At 33.8% G+C, this 22,880-nt stretch overlaps 1 long non-coding RNA gene and 1 pseudogene across 1 annotated transcript in view; both read left to right on the forward strand.

The window, feature by feature from the left end:
* The window catches only part of LOC107501726, a 108,153-nt gene that overhangs the window by 61,532 nt on the left and 23,741 nt on the right, over nt 1-22,880 (forward strand). The window lies entirely within an intron of this gene.
* LOC118608480 lies at nt 12,420-12,538 on the forward strand (annotated as a pseudogene).

A 22,880-nucleotide genomic window follows, 5' to 3' on the forward strand; every position in this document is an offset into this window, starting at 1 on the left:
TACTCTGCACTTTAAAGAATTTCTCCCTTTGTCTTCCAGCTTATGTTATTGCTGTAAAGGCAGCTGATAAACCAAATTTCGTTCTTTTGTGTATTAATGTCTTAGTGGTTACTTTTAAGATCTTCTTAAATTATATGTTTTTCAGTTTCACTAAAATATGTCTAGATGTGGCTTTAATTTTATGTATGCTACTCGAGATTTGGCATTTTGAATATGAGGATTCATATACTTTATTCTTTATGGAAAACACAGAACTATTATTTTTCAAATAGCTTTTTAATGATCTCCACTCTTTTCTTTGCTCCTTCTGGAATTACTATTGGATAAATGTTAGAAGTGATTGTTTTGTTCTTCATGTCTCTTAACCACTTTTTTCCTATTTTCCATCTCTCAGTCACTCTCTCTGTGAAGCATTCTTGTCGCTCTATTAGTTTTCCATTGCTACTCTAACAGATGAACACAAATATAGAGGTTTAAAAACACAAATTTACTACCTTAGAGTTCTGGAGGTTAAAAGTCCAAAATGGGCCTTACTGGGTCAAAATCAAGGTTTTGGCCAGGGCTGTGTTTCCTTTTCAAGGTTCTAAGTAAGAATCAATTTTCTTGCCTTTTCCAGATTCTAGTGGCTGCTTGTGTTCCTTGGCTTATGGCCTCGGTCTTCAAATTAAGCAATGGCTGGTATTGCATTTCTTACAATGCATATCTCTGACACTTTTCTATAATCACATATCCCTCTAACTCTGATCCTCTGACTTTCCTTCTACTTTTTTGGACCCTTGAGATTATATCGGGCCCACCCAGATAAACCAGGATAATCTCTATATTTTAAGTTCAGCTGATTTGAAACCTTCATTCCATTGGAAACCTTAATTCCCTTGTGCCATTTAAGATAACAAATTCACAGGTTCTGGGGCTTGGGACATAGACGTCTTTGGGGGCCCTTTGTTCTGTTCTACCACAGTCACCAAATCCTGTCCTATTAACTATCTCCTAAATCTGTTTCTTACTCTCTTTTCTCTGTTACCACATTAGTTTAGACTTTATAATTTATGGCTCATATTAATGCAACGTATTCCAAACTTACTTGTTTCCATACCTCTAATAGCTCTCTCCTCTAGTTAGTCTTCTACATAGTTGCAAGAATTGACATACTAGAACACATCTAATTATACATGCCCCTACTTAAAAAACCTTTAGCAGGTCATACAAGACCATTTATAATGCAACATCTGCTAGTCTGCTTTGCCATCCAATCCTCACTACTGACTACAATCATATCAATTTACCTTTCCTTAAATGTTCCATGCTCTGGCATACCTCTTTGTTTTTGTATATACTTCTTGAAATGCCTACCCCTAATTTCCTACTAACCTTTTTATTTATCTCCTCACATCTTCTCATCTTTCATCATCCATCTCAAATATCTCTTCTTTCATGTGTTCTTGCCAGGAAATTAGTATCTCATTTGTGATCCTCTAGAATATTGTATACTCATTTACTCTTATTGAGTTGTAATGATTTATTTCCAGTGACATATTAACTTCTCAAAGGAAGAGAGCAAATCTTACTTATGTTTTCTCCCTGAACAATTATTGTGGAAATTTTTATTGAGTACATATTGTATACTTGGGAGTGCACTAGGTCTTTTTGCATAGAATTTCTCTTTTGATCTCCTGCATCCATTGGAGGTAGGTATTAAAGCACAAAGAAATCTGGGATTTGAGAAATTAAGTGACTTGTTCAATCTCATACAACTAGGAAGTGTTGGAGCTGAGATTTAAACCAATGTCTCTGTGACTGCTAGGCCAAAGTTATTTCAATCTAAGTTGGGCAAACTTTTATGGTCTTAGTGTGGGGTGAGATAATCTTCATGGAAAGCTTGAGGGATAATTATGCCTTCAGTGTGATTCTCAGTCTCAGAAATGTTAACGACTATGCCTCAGTTGGTGCTGTGGGCCTTTGCCTGAAACTTTAGAATGACCGAAGCCACCTCATGAAAATTGAGGGTATTTAATAGCCACCATTCATCTTTCAGGCCATATCCACTAATCAGTATTGCATTTACTTCAGTTCAGTTATTTATTCATTTCCAAATATCTATTGAGAATATATATGTCAGAGGCTATGCAAGGTATTAGGAATAACATGATGAGCAGGATAGAACTGGTCTGTGTTGTTTTAATGCTTCATGGGAGATATAGATGAGTATATTGCCAATAATGATGTAGTATGAGCAGTGTTGTGATAAAGGAAGTTCAGGGCGTTGTGTGAGTACATCATAATTAAACTGAAAAATACAGACAGAAAAATATCTTGCAAGCAATGAGAGAGAAATAACACATTACCTATAGAGGGACACCAGTGAATTTCTTATTTGAAATTATGGAGGCCAGAAGAATAAAACATTTTTCAATTGCGAGACAGAAAGAACTTTTGCCTACAAATTCTATAGTGGAGAAACTATTCTTTAGGACGAAGGGGGAAAGTGGACATTCACAGAAAAGAAAAACTAGAAAAATATGTTGCTAGTAGAACTAACCTTAAAGAATGGCTAAGGGAAATTATTTAAATTGAAAGAAAATGATAAAATAAGGAATCACCTAAGATCAGGAAGGAAGAACAAGAGAAAAAGTAGAAATATGGATAAATAAATACAATAGACTTTCCTTCTCCTCATGAGTTTTTTGACCTAATGTAATGATCAAAGCAAAAATTATAATACCATTTGGTACTCATGATGATAATATTTATGGAATATTAGTCAGCCCTAAGAAAAGATGAAATACTGCCATTTGTGACAACATGGATGGATCATGCTAAGTAAAATAAGTCAGACAGAAAAAGTTGAGAACCATATGATTTAATTCATATGTGTGATATAACACTGGAAACAAGAAGCGGCCAAACAAATGGAAACTCATGGACACGGATAACAGTTTAGTGGTTACCAAAGAGAATATGGGGAGGGAGGAGAGGAGGTTGATAAGGATAACAGGGTTCAAATATAAGGTGATGGAAGGAAATTTAACTTTGGGTGGTTAACACACAATGCAATATATGTATAATATATTATCGAACTATACATTTGAAATCTATATAACTTTACTAACCAATGTCACCCCAATAAATTTACTAAAAAAGTATGAAAGGTAAAGGAATTTGAACAGAAATAAGGTTTCTACATTTTACTCGAAGTGGTAAAAGGTTGATACCTAGTAGTCTGTGACAAGTCACATATGAATATTGTAGTACCCAGAGCAACCACTAATATAACTATACGAAGTCATAAATTCCAACATACTATAAATAAATTATATTGAAATCCTAGAAAATGGTTAAATAGTCCACAAATAATGACAAAAAAACAGAAAACAAGACAGAGGAAACAAATGGAAAACAAATAATAACATGACAAACTTGTCTAAGGTTATACAAAATTATCTTAAAAATAAATAGTTTAAATACAGTAAAAGGGAGAGATTGATAGAGTAGATAAAAATACAATCCAGATACATTCTGTTCACAAAAATCTTAATTCAAATTAGACAACATGCATAGGATGAAAAAAAAGGATGAAAAGATATACTATTTAATCATGAATTAAAGAAAGCAGGAGTGGCTATAGTAATAACAGATATAAAGTAGACTTCAGAGCAAATAAAATTCCAGAGAGAGCGGGACATTGCATAGTGATAAAATGTCCAATTCACAAGGAAGACATATGTCTTAAATGTGTATACATCAGAGAGCTTCAAAATACACAAACTAAAAAATTATAGATTGAAAAAAGAAATGGAGAAATTCACAATTAAGTTGGAAACTTCAATATACCTTTCTTAGCAATTGGTAGAACTAGTGGACAAAAAATCAACAAGGATATAGCTGATCTGAACATTATTAACTAACAAGTCCTAATAGAAAAATAGAGAACACTCTAACTAACACCAGCAGAATACACATGTCTCTTTCAAGTGCCCGTGGAATATTCTCCAAGGTAGATCATACCCTGGGCCATAAAAGAAACCTCAATGAGGTAAAAGTCATTGAAATCATACAGAGTATGTTCTCTGGCTGTAATGGAATCAAACTAAGAGTCACTAACAAAAAGACCACTAAAGTTAGAAATTAAATGACACACTTCTTAAAGAGTACATGGGTCAGTAAGTAAGTCTTAAAATAAATGTAAAAAATCTAGAGCTGAATGAAAATGAAAATATAATATAAATATAACTGAGATGCTGCTAAATCAGTGCTGACAAGGAAGTGTATAAAAGTAAATGTTTATATTACAAATGAGAAAGTGTCTCATTATAGCAATTTAAGTTTTTAATCCAAGAAACTAGGAAATAAAGAACAAACTAAACTCAAATTTAGTAGAAGAAAGGAAATAAACAAATGTAAAGAGCATAAGTCAGTAAAATCAAAGACAGGAAAACAATAGATAGAATTAGTAAAACAAAAACATGAGTCTTCCAAAACAAATCCAGTAAATTGACAAACTTCTTTCAAGACTGACAAAGATACAAAAGATACACATTATCAACATCAAGAATGAAATGGGATTATCAGTATGCATCCTATTAGCCACTGAAAGGGATATTATGAAAAATATACTAATAAATTTGATTAAGAAGATGTGAGCCAATTCATTTCAAACCCAAATTATAAAAAATAAATCAAGGTTAAATAAACAATCAGAATAGTGTTATTACCATTAAAATATTTGAATTCATAATATAAACACTTCAAAAAAGTAATCAGGCATAAACAGTTTCAGAGGAAAAATTGTACTTAATCATTTGAAGAATTAACACCAATTTTATACAATTTTTTCCAGAAAGTAGAAAAGAAGGGAATACTTCTCAAGTCATTTAATGAGATAATTTATTACCTCTATACTAATGACATGCAAAGGCATTAAAAAAAATAATAACACGGACCTATGTCACTCATAAACCTAGGCAAATATTCTAAAAGATTCACAAATAGAATTCAGCAATATATAAAAAGGATTATACTCTATGATCAAATGTGATTCATTCCAGCTATGTAAGGTTGGTGCCCAATTTTAAAATCAATGTAATCCAAAAAATGGTCATACAGGTGAGTGATGTCCCCAGATCTTTCCCCTTGAAACAATGATAAGCTGAACATCTAAAACAACAAAAAACACCCAAACTGCACATCAGCTTGTCTGAGCGTGGGATCTGCAAATAAGAGCTACCACAGGTCAGGATCCCAAGTGTCAGGTGGTGGACTGGGAGAAATAAAGAAGCTGCCTCTTGCAGCCGCAGGAGATACCTGTAGGAGGAGGGGGAGGGTAGAAAGAGCAGCGATTTTCCTGAACACCTCTGCCTGGGAGAGTTTCTGAGTTCCCTGCTGACAGTAGCAGGACCCAGTCATCAGGGAAGAAAGCAGAGAAGTGGTCGGCAGAGAAACAATAGTTGATTTGTACCCACCGTGGTTGCAAACAAAGACTGAGCTGCAGCCTCCCAGCCTCCAAGCCAGATGGCCCCATCCCTCATACCCTCCAAGACCGAACACCATGGAGCACCAGGGGAATCTAAGCAAAATCAACTGAAATTGTTGCTAATACTGACAGGAACTGAGACTGAAGGTAGTGAGCATGATTAATCATCTATAAGGAAAAAAGAGACATTAAGACTTTATATAAAGCAGCAATCCAAGAGGCTTAGACGCCACCTACTGGAAACAAAAAGAAAAACACCTTCTTTGCAACAAGCTAGGGGGCATTACATGATAAATCTTCTTTATGGCAAAAGAAACAAACAAACAAACAAACCAGAATACACTTCCATTAATGCCCAGGCAGAGAAACAGTCCATTAAAAACCGTGAACAACCAAGGCAACAAGGCATCTCAGAAAGAGAAAAATCTCCAGAAATTAAGCGTATAGACAGAGAAATATGCAACTTAAATGACAGAGAATTTAGGATGGTGCATCTGAAAAACTCAATGAAATCTGAAACAAATCATATCAAAAATTTCAAGAATTTAAAAAACAACTAGATGAGCAGAATGAGTTCTTTAGTAAGGAGACTGAAACCCTCAAAAAGAACTGAATAGACCTTCTGGAGATAACACACTGCAAGAGTTGAAAAATGAAATAACGAACTTGAGAAATAGAGACAACCAAATGGAGGAAAGAATCAGTGATATCGAAGACAGAAATCTAGAAATAGAAAGAAGAAGAGAGAAACTGAAGAATAAAAAATACTGAAAGAGAAATATAAGAGCTAGCTGGCTGATACAATCGAGAAGAAACATAAGAATAAAGGGCATTATCAAAGGGGAGAAAAAGTCAGGGATTAGAAAACATTTTCACACAAGTAGTTGATGAGAATTTCCCAAATCTAAGGAACGAGCTGGAGCTCAGAATTCAAGAAGTCAACCGAATACCCAATTATCTCACCCCAAAAAGGCCTTCCCCAAGAAACATTTTATTAAAACTATCAAAACTCAACTACAAAGACAGAATTCTCAGGGTAGCCAAGGAAAAAAAGGCGATAACCTATAAAGGAAAATCCATTAGATTATGGTCGGACTTCTCAGCACAAACCTTACAAGGTAGAAAAGAGTGGAATCAAATATTCAAACTATTAAATGAAAGGAATAATGTATCCAGCTAAGCTCTCCTTTAGATATGAAGGAGAAATTAAGACATTTCCAGATATACAAAAATTGAGGGACAAAAAATACATAATTAGGAGTAAGATGACCAGCAGGCTTATAGAAGCAGAGGAGTGCAACCCTTACTAGGAACAGGGTATTATAAGCTTAAAAATAAGAAGAGATTTGCTATAGCAAGATAGTACTGAACAATCAGCATACATAGGGACAAATTGAAACAACAATGACTGAAAAGGGGAGAATTCAAAGGTCAAAATTCGCAAAGGGGAATGGAGATAAGGTGCATGCAGAAGAAAAGGGATGACTATATACATATATATACATATATGTATATATATATGTGTGTGTGTGTGTATGTATATACACACACATACACACATACACACAAAGTATATACATACACACACACATACACACACACACACACACACATATATATATACTATCCTTTATTATAACTATCTTTTACATATTCATAATGGTAACCACATGCCAATGATTCAGAACCAAAGTATATAACTTAAAACAAGAAGGACGAGAGGGAAAACCCACAAAAGCCAACCAAAATAAAGAAAACAGAAACACAAGGACAAGGAAGCAATGGAAACATCGAGCTACCAGAAAACAAAAGATAAAATGGCTATAAGAAGACTTCATATTTCAATAATCACCTTAAATGTAAATGGACTGAATTCACCATAAAAAAGGCACAGAGTTGCAGATTGGATCAAAAAACAAAACCCAACCATATGCTGCCTCCAGAAGACATATCTCAGTTCCAAAGACAAATATAGACTCAATGACAGGGTGGAAAATGATATTTCAAGCAAATGGCATTCAGAGAAAAAGGGAAGTAGCGGAACTAATATCAGATGAAATAGACTTCAAAATAAAAAATCTAAAGAAAGATACTGAGGGACACTTAATAATGATAAAGGGAATCATTCACCAAAAAGACAACACTTACTAATATCTATGCTCCCAATCAGGGAGCCCCAAAATATATAAAGCAATTACTAACAGAAGTAAAGGGAGAAACAGACCAAAACACTATCAAAGTAGGGGACCTAAATACCCCACCGTTGGATATGGACAGATCGTCCAAACAAAATCAATAAAGAAATAACATCCTTAAATGACACATTAGACCAACTGGACATAATTGACATTTACAGATCCTTCCATCCCAAAACAGCTGCGTACATATTCTTCTCTACTGCACATGGAACATTCTCAAGAATAGACCACATACTGGGACACAGAGATAGTCTCAACAAATATAAGAGGGTTGAAATCACACCAACTATATTCTCTGATCATAATGCTTTGAAACTAGAGACCAGCTATAAAAATAAATTGGAATGAATCATAAATACATAGGTTAAATACCATACTACTGAAGAATAACTGCATCAGAGAAGAAATAAAAAGAGAGATCAAGAAATGCATAGAAATGATTGATCATGATAGCACAACATATCAAAATTTGTGGGACACGAAAAAGCAGTCATAAGAGGAGAGTTCATATCATTACAGGCCTATCTGCAAAAACAATAACGAGCCCAAATAAACAACCTGATGCTTCATCTTAAAAAACTAGAAAAGGAAGAACAAATGAGGCCTAAAGTCAGCAGAAGGACAGAAATAATCAAAATTAGAACATAAATAAATGAATTGAAAACAAAAATACGATAGAAAAAATAAATGCAAAAAGAGCTGGTTCATTGAGAAGGTTAATAAAATTGACGAACCCCTGGCTATACTCACTAAAGAAAAAAGAGAAAGGACACAAATAAACAAATTGGGATGAAAGAGGGAAATTATGACAGACACTGCAGAAATACAAAGGATCATACGAGAATACTATGAAAAAGTATATAACACCAAATTACTAACCTAGAAGAAATAGACCAGTACTTAGAAAAATACAACCTTCCTAGACTGAATCAAGAAGAACTGGAAAAATCTAAATAGATTGATCAGCAGTATGGAAATTGAAACGATCATCAAAAACCTACCTAAAACTAAAAGTCCAGGACCAGATGGCTTCACCAGTGAATTTTACCAAACATTCAAAGAAGATTTAACACCTATTCTCCTCAAACTCTCCAAAAAAATCAGAGAGGAGGCAATACTTCCCAACTCATTTTATGAGGAAATATTACCTTGATTCCAAAACCTGGTAAAGATAACACACACACACACAAACTATAGACCAATATCTATAATGAACACAAATGCAAAAATTCTAAATATATATATATATGATACTAGCGACCGAATACAGCAACATATTAAAAGAATTATACACCACGATCGAGTCGGCTTCATCCCAGGGGCACAGGGATGGTTCAATGTATGCACATCAATTAATGTGATACACCACATAAATTATAAAATATGAATCACATGATCATATCAATAGATCAGAAAAAGCCTTTGAAAAGATAAAGCACTGATTTATGATCAAAACACTTAACAAAATCAATATAGAAAGAAGTTATCTGAATATAATAAAGACTATATTTGACAAGCCCTCAACCAACATTATGCTGAATGGTGAAAAACTAAAATCCTTCCCTCTAAGATCAGGAACGAGGCAAGGCTGTCCACTATTGCCACTGTTATTCAATATAACATTGGAGGTCCTAGTGAGTGCAATCAGGCAAGAGAAATATATAAACGGCAACCAAATAGGAAACAAAGAAGTCAAACTGTCACTATTTGTGGATGATAGGATTCTCTATATAGAAAACCCTAAGGACTCCACAAGAACACTACTAAAGCAATAAGCAAATACAGAAAGTTTCTGTATACAAAATCAACATTTAAAAATCTATGGCATTCCTATACAGTAACAACGAAGTGTCAGAAAAAGAAGTGAAAAAATAATAATTCTGTTGCAATTGCAACAAAAAAGAATAAAATACCTGGGAATAAATCTAATGAAACACGTGAAAGACCTATATAATGAAAACTATAAGATCCCATTAAAAGAAATTGAAGAAGACACAAAGAAATGGAAAGATACTCTGTGTTCTTGGATTGGAAGAATCAACATAGTTAAAATGACCTTAGTACCTAAAGCATTATACAGATTTAATGCAATCTCTATCAAAATCCCATCCTGAGAAAAAAGAATGAGGCTGGAGGCATCACTTTGTCTGATTTCAAATTATACTACAAAATGACAGTAATCAAAATGACATGGTATTGGCAGAAAAATAGACACAGGGATCAGTGGAACAGAATCGAGAGCCCAAAAGTAAACCCATATTTATATGGGTGAATAATTTCCAACAAAAAATCCAAAAACATGCAGTGGAGAAAGGAAAGCCTCTTCAATAAATAGTGCTGGGAAAATTGGAAAGCCACCTGTAAAAGAATGAAACTAGACTGTTGTCTCTCACCGCACACTAAAATTAACTCAAAATGGATTAAGGACCTGAATATAAGACTAGAATCAATAAAAACATAGGAGAAAACATAGGAACTAAACTCAAAGACCTTGAAGAGGATTTTATGAATTTGACCTCGAAGCAAGGGAAGTAAAACCAAAAATGAGTGAATGGAACTACATCACACTAAAAAGCTTCTGGTCAGCAAAAGAAACTATAAACAAGGTAAAGAGACAACCATCTGACTGGGAAATATATTTGCAAGGAACGTCTCCAATAAGGGCCTAATATCCAAAATATACAAAGAACTCATACGACTCAATAACAACAACAAAAATAAACGATCCAATCAAAAACTGGGCAGAGGATGTGAACAGACATTTCTCCCTAGAGGACATACAAATGGCTATTATATGAAAGGATGCTCAACATCGCTAGGTATTAGGGAAATGAAAATCAAAACCACAATGAGATACCATCTCACAGCTGTTAGAATAGCTATAATCAACAAGCTAAGTAATAACAAGTGTAGGAGAGGATGTAGAGAAAAAGGAACCCTCATACACTGCTGGTGGGACTGCAAATTGCGACAGTCACTATGGAAAATAGTATGGAGCTTCCTTAAAGAACTAAGAAATGATCTACCATACGATCCAACAATCCCTCTATTGTTAGTATTATTTTTAAGTTATAAGAGTCCTTTATATATTCAAAATATAAGTTATTTATCATCTTCACCATCCATCCATTTACTATCATATATTATCATCATCATCACCATCATTGTTATCATTATCTGTCTATCAATCAATCAATCAATCATCTATCTATCTATCTAACTATCTGCATCATCTATGTAATCTGTATTTTTGGTAAATCTTTCAATTCATGTTTTATCTATATATTTTTTTTTATTCTTTGGTAAACTGAAGTGTATTATTCTTTTCATTCATAGTTAGTGTTTTTCTTGTCCTCACTGAGAATAGTTGCTTATGTTTTCTATCAGCCTGTTAATTATTTAGTTTCAGTCTCTGATCATATTTTTTAATCAAAAAGTTTCAAGTGTAGAAATCAACAATACATCATATGCATATTCCATTGTGTGTTAACCACCCAAAGTTAAATTTCCTTTCATCACGAAATATTTAACCCACTTTACTTCTATCTACCTCCCCCTTCTCCCCTTCCATCTGGTAACCACTAAGCTGTTGTCTGTGTCTATGAGTCTGCTTGTCTGTCATGTTTGTTTTTTGTTTCAGTTTTATATCCCACATATGAGTGAAATCATATGGTTTTCGACATTTTTCATCTGACATATCTCACTTAGCATGATAATCTGAAGATTCATCCATGTTGCAAATGGCAGTATTTCATCTTTTCTTATGGCTGAGTAACATTTCATTGTATAAATGTAATTTTTAAAATTAGATTGTTTTTTTATTATGAGTTGTATGAATTCTTTATATTTTTTGGATATTAGGCCTTTACTCTAGGCATTGTTTACAAACCTATTCTCCCATTCGGATGCTTGTCTCTTTACCTTGTTGATAGTTTCTTTTGCTGTGCAGAAATGTTTTAGTTTGATGTAGTCCCATACATTTATTTTAGCTTTTACTTCCCTTGCCCTTTAGGTCAAATTCATAAAATCCTCTCTATTCTCAAGGTCCTTGAGTTGGTACCTATGTTTTCTTCTCTGTAATTAATGATTTCAGGACCTATAATTAGGTCCCAAATCCATTTTGAGTTAATTTTGGTGTGTGGTAATAGACAACTATCTAGTTTTATTCTTTTGTATGTGGCTTTTCTATTTTCCTAACATCATTTACTGAGGAAACTCCTTTCTCCATTGTACATTTTTGGCTCTTTTGGCAAAAAATATTTGCCTATTTATATGGGGGTTTATTTATGGACTCTCAATACTGTTTAATTGGTCTGTGTGTCTGCTTTTCTGCCAATACCATGCTGTTTTCATTATTGTTCCTTTGTAGTATAATCTGAAGTCAGGCACAGTGATATCTCCCACTTTTTCTCAGGATGACTTTGGAAATTCTGGATCTTTATGATTGCATACAAATCTGATGATTTTCTTTTTCTATTTTAAAAAATGCCATTGGCATTTTGATGGGGATTATATTAAATATGTATAATGCTTTAGGTAATAAGGTCATTTTAACTGTGTTGATTCTTCTAAGAACATGGAACATCTTTCCATTTCTTTGCGTCGTCTTAAAATTCTTTTAATAATGTCTTATAGTTTTCAGTGTACAGGTCTTTCACGTGTTTTATTAGGTTTATTTTTAGGTATTTTATTCTTTTTGTTGCAACTGTAAAAGAAATTTTCTTTCATTTTTTTCTAAATGTTCATTATTAGTCTATGGCCATGCCACCCTGAACAAGCCTGATCCCGTTTGATCTCAGAAGCTAAGCAGGGTGGGGCCTGGTTAGTCCTTGGATGGGAGACCACCTAGGAAGACCAGGTGCTGTAGGTGTAAAAAAATAAAAAAAATAAGGGATTGTAAACTGACAAGGTCCTTGCAATCTGTGAGGTCGACCAGGGTTCCCTTGCCTGAAAAAAAAATGAAAATAAATGTTCATTATTTTAGTATAGAAATGCTACAGATTTTTGTATATTGATTTTGTATCCTAAAACCTTACTGTATTTATTTATTATTTCTAATATTTTTTTAGTGGAGTGTTGATTTTTCTGTATAGAGAATCATGTAATCTGCAAAAAAATGACAATTTGACCTCTTTATTCCCCCCTTGGATGCCTTTTATTTCTTTCTCTTGCCTGATTACTCTAGCTAGAACTTCCAATACTATATTGAATAATAGTACCAATAGTAGACAGCCTTGTCTTGTTCCTCATCTTAGAAGATTTTTAGTATTTCACCATTAAGTATGATGTTAGCTGAAGGTTTGTTGTACATGGCCTTTATTATTTTGAGGTACTTTACTTCTATACTCATTTTATTAAGTATTTTTTATTAAATATTTTAATTATAAATGGATGCTGTATTTTATCAAATGCTCTTTCTGCATCTATTAATATGTTGAACCATCCCTGTGCCCCTGGGGTAAAGCCCACTTGATCATGGTGTATAATATCTTTAATGTGCTGTTCTTTTCATTTTGCTAGTATTTTGTTAAGGAGTTTTGCATCTGTGTTCATAAAAGATACTGGTCTATCTTTTCTTTTTTTGCATATTATCCTTACTAGGTTTTGGTATCAAGGTAATGCTGACCTCATAAAATGAGTTTAGAAGTATTGACTCTTCCATTTTTTGGTAGAGTTTGAGAAGAACAGGTATTCAATCTTTGAATGTTTGGTAGAATTCACTAATGAAGCCATCTGGTCTTGAACTTTTACTTTGGGAGGTTTTTGATGATTGTTTCAGTTACCATACTGCTGATCAGTCTATTTAGATTTTCCAGTTCTCCATGATTCAGTCTAGGAAGGTTTATATTTTTAAGAACTTGTCTATTTCCTCTAGGTTATTAAATTTGGTATCATATAATTTTTCACAGTATTCTTGTATGATCCTTTGTGTATCAGTGGCTTCCATTGTAACTTATTTCATTTCTAATTTTATTTGTGTCCTTTCTCTTTTTCCTTTATTGAGTCTAGCCAGGGGTTTATCAATTTTATTAACCTTCTCGAAGAGCTAGCTTTTTGTTGCATTAATTTTTTCCCATATTTTTTGTTTTCAATGTTATTTAATACTGCTCTAATTTTTATTATTTCTTTCTCTCTGCTGACTTTGGGCTCATCTTTTCTTTTTCTCACTAGTTTTTTTTTAAGATGTAATGTTGGGTAGTTTATTTGGGCCCATTTTTGTTTCTTGAGATAGGCCTGTAATGTTATGAACTTTCCTTTTATTACTGCTTCTTCTGTGTCCCCCCAAATTTTAATATGTTGTACTTTCTTTCTCATTTGTTTCTATGTATCTCTTGTTCTTTCCTTGTATTTCTTCTATGACCTGGTCGATCTTTAGTAGCATGTTGTTTAATCTTCACATATTTGTGGTTCTTCCCGCTTTCTTTTTGCAGTTGATCTTCAGTTTCAAAGCATTATGGTCAGAAAATATGTTTGGTATGATTTCAGTCTTCTTAAAATTGTCAACGCTTGCTTTGTGATCCAACATATTCTAATGTCCCATGTGCACTAGAGAAGAACGTATAATCTGATGTTTGAGAATGACAGACTCTATACATGTATCATGTCCAGTTGGTCTAATGTGTCATTTAAGAATTTTCTGTTTAGATGATGTATCCATAGCCAACTGTGGGTATTTAGATCCTCTACTGTGATTGTATTTTTGTCAGTTTCTCCATTTAGTTCTTTTAGTAGTCGCTTCATATATGTTAGTGCTCCCTGATTGGGAAAGAAATCTTAATAATTGTTATGTCTTCTTGGTGTATGGTCCCTTTTATCATCTTGAAGTGTCCATCATTGTTTCTCAATACCTTTTTTATCTTGAAGTTTATTTCTTCAGATATAAGTATGGCTACACCTGCCTTTCTCTGGATGCTATTTGCTTGGAGTATCATCTTCCACTTTTTGCCATTGAGTCTATATTTGTCCTTGCATTTGAGGTATGTCTCCTGAAGGCAGCGTATGGTTGGGTTTTGTTTTATGATTTAATCTGCTGCAATTTGCCTTTTTATTGATGAGTTCAGTATGTTTATATTTAGCACCTTAGGGTGAAAATGTATTTCTCCTTCACATTTAAAGGACAACTTTACTGGGTATACTATTCTTGGCTGGTAATTTCTATTTCACTAGTTTGAATATTTGGTTCCACTCTCTCCTAGCTTGTAAGGTTTGTACTGAAAAGTCCAATGATATTCTAACAGGTTTTCCTTTATAAGTTACCATTTTTCTCTTCCCTGGCTGCCTTGAGATTTCTTTCCTTGTCATTTGTTTTTGACCATTTTAACATCATGTGTCTTGGAGGATGCCTTTTGGGATTGAGATCATTAGGTGTTTTGCTTGCTTCTTGGATTCAAGTTTCCAGATACTCCATCGGTTTAGGAAATTCTTGTCAACTATTTATTTGAATATGCTCTCTGTTGCCTTCTTTTTCTCTCCTTCTTTGGTACACTTATTAACCTTATATCACTTTTCCTGATAGTCTCAGATAGTTCTTGTAGAGTTCTTTCATTTTTTTCACTCTCAAATCTCTCTTCTTCCATCTACATCATTTTCAGGCTTCTATCTTCGATGTCACTAATTCTTTCATCCATATGGTCAGCTCTATTTCATAAGCTTGCTATTTCATTATTCATCTCTTTTAATGAGTTCTTTCTGATCCATTTTGAATTACTTTTTGGATATGGTATGAGATGAAGGTCAACATTTACTTTTTTCACATATTTACTTAGTTCTTCCAGCACCCTTTATTGAAATGACTTCACACTTTCTATTTAATCGTATGGATATCTTTTCTTGCTTTTTAATAGATTATCTGAATATAGTTGTGTTCCATTGATTTGTCTATCTTTTTGACAGCAGTATACTGTCATTTTTACTGCAGATTTGTATTAAGTTTTAAGACCATACAGTGTAAGTTCTCTAATTTTGTACTTCTTTGTAAAGGTTATTTTGGCTATTTTAGGGCCTTTGCATTTTGATACACAGCTTCTCATTTTCTATTTTAAAAAGCCTAATGTTTGATTGAGATTGTGCTGAATCTATATATTAAGTTTGAGAGAACAGACATTTTAACAATATTAAGGCATACTTCATGAACATAGTATATCTTCCCATTTATTTAGTCTTCCTTAATTTCTCTCAATAATGCTTTTTTTTTAATTGGCTCAACTTGAGTCAAGAGTTTAGACTTTAAAATTTTTTTCGGTCTTTATTGATATAATTGACAAATAAAAATTGAATATATTTAAGGTGTACAGTGTGATGATTTAATATGCATGTCCATTGTGACATTGTGAAATGATTACCACAATTAGATTAATTAATACATTTACCATCTCACATAGTTACCATTTGGAGGGGGGCAAAAAATTTAGGATTTGATCTCTTAGAAGATTTCAAGTATATAATACAGTATTATTAACTATAGTCACCTTGCTGTGATCTCCAAAAATTATTCATCTTATAACTAAAAGTTTGGACCCTTTGAACAGCATTGTCTCTTTTACCTCCCCAATCCCAGCCCCTAGTAACAAACTTTTTACTCTTTGATTCAATCTATGAGTTCAGTTTATTTTAATTCCATATATAGGTTTTAGTCTTTCTGTGTCTGGCTAATTTCATTTAGCATAATGTCTTCTAGGTTTATCAGTGTGATTGCAAATGGTAGAATTTCCTTTTTATGACTAAAAGTATATGTATAATTATAATTTATATAAGTATATAGTTATTAATATGGTTTTAAAATATAATTTTAAATATATACATATTTAAAATTTTCACTTATCTGTTAAAGGACATGCATGTTGTTTCCAAAGCTTGGCTATTGTAAATAATGCTGAAATGACCATGGGGATGTAGATATTACTTTGAGATATTGATTTCATTTCTTTTGGATATACACTCACAAATGGAATTGCCGAATTGGTAGTTTTGTTTTTAACTTTTTGAGGAGCTTCCATAATGTTTGCCTTAATGGCTATACCAATTTACATTTCTACCAACAATGTAGAAAGGTTCCCTTTTCTCCATACCCTCTGCAATACTTGTTATCTCTTATCATTTTTATAATAGCCATCCTAACAGGTGTGGGATAATATCTCCTTATGGTTTTGATTAGCATTTTCCTGATGATTAAGATATTAAATACTTATCCATGTACCTGTTAGCCATTTGCATGTCTTCTTGGAAAATTTTTTCTATGCAGGTCCCTTGCCATTTTTAAAGTTGTTGTTATTGTTGTTGTTATTATTATTATTATTGCTATTGAATTGTATATGTTGCTGATATTTCCTGGATATTAACATCTTATCAGATGTACAGTTTGCAAATATGTTTTTCCATTTCATAGAGTGCCCTTTCATTTTATTGGTTGTTTCCTTTTTTGATCACAGACTTTTTAGTTCGACGTAGTCCCACTTGTTTATTTTTGCTTTTGTTGCCTGTGCTTTTAATATCTTATGCAAAAAAGTCACTGCTGTGATCACTGTCAAGGAGTTTTTCCCTGTTTTTCTTATAGGAGTTTTATGGTTTCAGGTCTTACATTTAAGTATTTAATCCATTTTAAATTGATTTCTGCATGTAGTATAGAATAAGAGTTCAATTTCATTCATATGCATATAGATATCCAGTTTTCTCACTATCGTTTATTGAGTAAGCTATCCTTTCCCCATTATATACTCTTGAATTGTGAAAGTCAATTAGCTGACTGTATGTGTGTGATTTTACCTATAGACTCTCAATTCTGTGTTGATCCGTGTGTCTGTTTTTATGTCAGTACCATACTGTTTTGATTGCTATAACTTTTTAATATAGTTTGAAATCAGTAGGTACGATGCTCCCTGCAGACACAGGGCTGCTTCAGAGTTCACAGTGGAGACTGCGGTATTTAGGCCTCCCTTTGGGGGAACGGACAGGTGTGTGTCATGCTGGGTTCCTGGAAAGACAAGATTTCCCCTGGACTGTAGCTGAGCTGAACTGAGGCCAAATCACAGGGCTGCTTCAGGATTCGCAGTCAGACCAAAGGTCAGCAGGTTTACCTTTGAGAACATGGAGGAGCATGTATCCTGCCGGTACCCTCGGTTGACAGGACTGCCCCCAACCATGGCTCAGAGGGGCTGGAGCCAACTTACAAGGCCATCTCAAGATTTGCTTTTGGACTGAGTTCAGCAGGCCTGTTACTAAAGGCACAGGTAGGCATGAATTTTCCCAGGTCCCTGGTAGATGGCACTGGTGGCAGGATCAAGGACAAATGAGGCTTTAGCCGAGCCCACAGGGAGAAAAGGCTGTTTCCATGACCATAGTCAGAGAGTCTGTCAACTGGTAATGGGCCTACCTTTGCAAAATGGCCTTCTTTAGTCTTGAGCTCTACCAGGGTTTCACAGTCTCATACTTGAACCCCAAAGCTCCCAGAAAGGCACTTTTGTCCATTGATGGCTGCCAAATTATTGTTGCTGATGGGGAGATATGATCTCCTATTCTGCCATCTTGTTGATGTCACCTCCCTCAATGTTTCATAGTTTTCAGTGTAGAGGTTTTGCACATCTTTTATTAAATTTATTTCTTACTATTTCTTGCTTTTAAATGCTACCAGAAATGACATTTTAAAAGTTTACAAAATTTTGGTTGCTAGTAGATTAACAACTGCATTTTTTGTATTGCCTCTGTGTTCTATAAATTCGCTAATTCACTTGTTAATTTTACTAGTTGCTTTGTAGATTACTTAGAATTTTCTATGTAAACCATCACATTGTCTGCTGATAGAGTTTTACTTCTTCTAGTCCCAAACCTAGGGCTTTTAATTTTCTTGCTTTATTTCACTTGCTAAAACCTCCAGTAAAACCATTTCTTTTTTGGAAGCCCTATGAGAAAATGTTCACTATTTCACAATTAAGTCTCATAGTAAACATACATTTTTATAAATGCCTTTTATTGAGATGAGGAAATTCCCTACTATTTCACCTTAGTAAGAGGGATTTTTTTTTATGAACGAGTGTTGCATTTTGACAAATACTTTTACTGAATCTATCCAAATTATCATGTTATTTTTTATTTATTTTGTTAACATGGTTAATTACATGGGTTGATTTTTAATTGTTAAACCAACTTTTTATTCCTTGGATAAATCTCTCTTGGTCAGTTTTTAGAAAACAGTTAACACCGAAGTCTAGAGACTGCTGCTATTTGAAAGACTTGCTTGCATGGTTGGCCATCAGCCAGTATTTGGAACTTGGATTTTGGGAGGGCTACTTCCTTTTTAACTGATAAGAGTGGCTCACTGTGCTTAAGTTGTATGTATAAACAATATGGTTATACTGGACATCTGATTTCCTTTTTGGAGTCTGGAATTTTGGTATGTGATAGGCAGAAGAGGCCGACATGATCAGCCCCCAAGAAAAACCAATGGCATTGAATCTCTAATTAGAGATTTTCTGGTAGACAACATTTCATACATTTTATTACAATTTGCTGCAGGAATTAAGCCCACCCTGTGTGACTTTACTAGGAGATGAATCATGGAAGCTTATTCTTGATTTCTTCTGGATTTTTCCCACGTGCCTTTTCCCTTTGCTGATATTGCTTTTCATCTTATACCTGCATTTGTACCTGTATTCATAATGGATATTGATCTATAGTTTTCTAGTAATATTCTTGACAGGTTTTGATATCATGGATATGCTGGTCTTGTAAAATGAGTTGAGAAGCATTCTTTCTTCTATTTTTGAAACAATTTGTATAAATTTGGTATTATTTCTTCTTTAATTATTTGATAAAATTCACCAGTGAAGACATCAGGGCCTGGGCTTATGTTTGCACACATGCATGTGTGTGTGTGTGTGTGCGCGCGCACGCGCATGTGTGTGTATAGTAGGGATATTTAAAAACCACATATATTACTTTCAATTTTTAACAGATGTGAGATATAAAGTCTTTTAATTTCTCATTTCTACTTAGGTATACACACTATATTTGTAAGTACAAATTTTTTTTGGTCACAGAACAATGCTCATTCATTTAGGTATCTATGACTGATTTTGTACTATAATGACAGAGTTGAGCACTTGTGAAAGAGGCCTTATAACCCCAAAAGGCTAAAATATTTACTAGATCTCTAACTCTGCAGGAAAATTTTGCAGACCCCTGACCTAGAACATAATCAATTTTTATAAAAGTTCATCGTGCGTATATAAGAAAATCTCTCTTCTCTATCTCCTCTCTCTTTCTTTCTCTTCTCCTATCTCTTTACACACACACACACACACACACACACACACACACATCAGATCAAACATATTAATGGAATTCTCAAGTAATTTTTGTCATTTCACTTTTGTATTTTTCAGTTTTGAAGAGATATTCATGTTAAAAATCTACACTATTGATTTCTCTTTGTGTTTTCATCAGATTCTGCGTTGTGTATTTTCAGGCTATGGTGTCTAATTTTTACAAGTCCAGCCCAGGTGGATTATTATTTTTATCATGTTGAAGTGTATTTATTTATATCAGTCAATGTTCTATACTTTAAATTCAATATGTATCGTTATTAGTATTAGTATACAAGCTTGATTTGTTTGGTATTTTCTTGGCATGTTTTTATATATCACTATTTATTTCATACTTTCTGTTGTTTCCTATTTTGCTTTAAGTGCATTTCTTGTAAGCAGTAAATAGCTGTATTTTTAGATCTGGTATAATTATCTTTTTTGTCAAATAGACAAGTTTAATCAACATTCATTGTCATTATTTTGTACATTTGGAATTATTTATATCTTTTTGCTTTTTTTTACTTAATATTACTTTTTATTTGATTTTTCCATTTTCTTGATTTATATTGGATGATGAATTTTTCTTTACTTTTATTTTTATTCATAGTTAGAAACTATAGCTTATATATCTATATTTCTGGTGGTTATTTAAGAAATTTCAGCCCCCACAGTGGCTTATACTTTTTTCTACCAAATTCTAAAGTTATTCAACATACCTAGCCTCCTATAATGCAAGGCAAAGATCTTAGAATGTTGAACAAACCATGGAATCCCCACTTCCTGTTTTCCTAGTACTTAATTCTTTTCAGTACAAACCAAATTTGTGTTCTTTGTTGGGTGCCAGGTATGTTTTTTTTCTTTTTACATCTTCCTTTCTTGGAGGAAGGCTCCTCTCCCAGATCCAGCTTCATACAATGAGCTAGTTCTATTTCTTCCTCACATGGTAGGGTATTTCTTTCACTGCAGAGGACTAAAATGAGTCTATATTTCCTATCCTGTGACTTCATCCTCACTTACACATTGTTGTGTGGCTGAATTGTGTCTCCCCCAAATGCATATGTTGAAGTCCTAATCTCCAGTACCTCAGAATATGACTGTGTGGAGGTAAAATGAGATCATATGCATAGGGCTTAATCCACTATGCCTGGCATCCTTATAAGAAGAGATTAGAACAAAGACAGACACCTAGGAAAGGCTGTGTGGAGGCACAGGGAAGTGAAGGCCATTTATAAGCCAAGAAGACAGACCTTCAGAAAAAAAACAATTCTGCAGAGGCCTTGATCTTGGACTTCTAACCTCCAGAACTGTAAAGAAATAAATTTGTGTTGTTTAAGCCACCCAGTCTGTTGTACTTTGTTAGGGCAGCCCTAGCAAACTAATATAGCCACTCTGTGTTTCTTTTTCATTTTAGGTATATACTTATTTTAATTTTAAAATCCAGCTATGTCTTTTTATTTAAAATAAAAACCCAATCATTTCTATTTGGGTGTGGTGGTAGGCAGCTTTGAATTTGAACTCCCAGAAGTATTTTGATAGAATCTCATCCTCCCTTCTTTATATAACTTTCAAACTGGATATTTAATGTACTCTTTGAATTAGGTGATATGATAAGAATCCATTTTATTTTTAGAAATATCTAGAACATAGGAAACTTGATCGTCATTTCCGTACCTCTCATGTGCCTGGCACAGTGCTTGAAACATCACTGTGTTCAATACATTTTTGATAAATTGACTAATGGAAAGACAACTAGACTGGGAATCTGGAGATATAGGTTTAATCATAGTTATGTATCTTGCTAATTGCATAAGTTAATTAACTTCTCTAGGCCTCATTTTGTTCTTCTGTACCATCTGGGTTTGCATAAGGTCCTCTCGGGTTAGAATATTACAAATCTATATTTGCCTGAAAAATATGTCCCGTCTAGCCAAGGTCACATAGATGAAGTTAAAAGTTCCTAGATTGCAATTTTCCCCTTGGTTCTCCCCACTTACTTTAAAATCAACAACCAGTTTAAGCACACCTTAGAAGTCACTCTACAGACCACCATTGGTCCCCAGTTGACTAAACAGATTTGGACTTAATAAAACGTATTTTTGCTAATGGCAGGTAATGAAAGAATCAGAATCTCCCAGAGACCACAGGCTTCATTTCCTTTCATACTTTACTAGCTGGATCAGCAGTTACTGCTATACTTAAGCTATCTAAGACTAATAACCCTGGAACTGAGAAAAAAATACCTCACTTGCTGTTTTATAACAGTCACTGTCTGATAATCACGAAATGGTTTCTGGGTCAGTTATGCATCCTCAAGGTAAGACCGAAATGCCCGCTCAAGTAATAGGGCAATAGAGTGCTTTAATAAAGAGATTTCTATCAAATGTTCAGAGGCACTGGTCTTAAAATTGCAACAAATTTTCTTTCATGCCAGCTCCTACCTAAACTCAGTACTCTGTGACGTCTATTTATGTGAAAAGTGTAACAGAATTCTACTGGTGTTGATGGCAAATGTAATCTTTGACTGTCCCCATTAAGATAAGTACTATTAAACAAGTGACTTATGAAGATGTGTGCAAAGACTATTCATACTTTACAAAGAGGCTCTCTTTTTGAAAGTTCAATTAAAATTCCCATACACATGCAGCTCAAGTGCCAGAAAGGGTTTCAGGTGGAAATCTCTTCACAGAATGAAAGAATCAATAGAATGGATATTTTTTTAGTTCCTTTTCTTTTAAATAAGTACTCAATGTTAATAATTAAGATTTAATTAGGATTTTGTCCTCCAGTTAATTTCTTTACAATTCATAGTTTGAAACTGTGGAAGAATTCAAAGCCTCTGCTACTGCAGTTTAGGAGCTACAGGGATATTGGCTGGGAAAGTCGCTATAAGCAAAATTTTGCAAAGCTTGGGAT

Source organism: Rousettus aegyptiacus, unplaced genomic scaffold (genome assembly GCF_014176215.1).
Source record: "Rousettus aegyptiacus isolate mRouAeg1 unplaced genomic scaffold, mRouAeg1.p scaffold_m13_p_9, whole genome shotgun sequence".
Taxonomy (NCBI): Eukaryota; Metazoa; Chordata; class Mammalia; order Chiroptera; family Pteropodidae; genus Rousettus; species Rousettus aegyptiacus.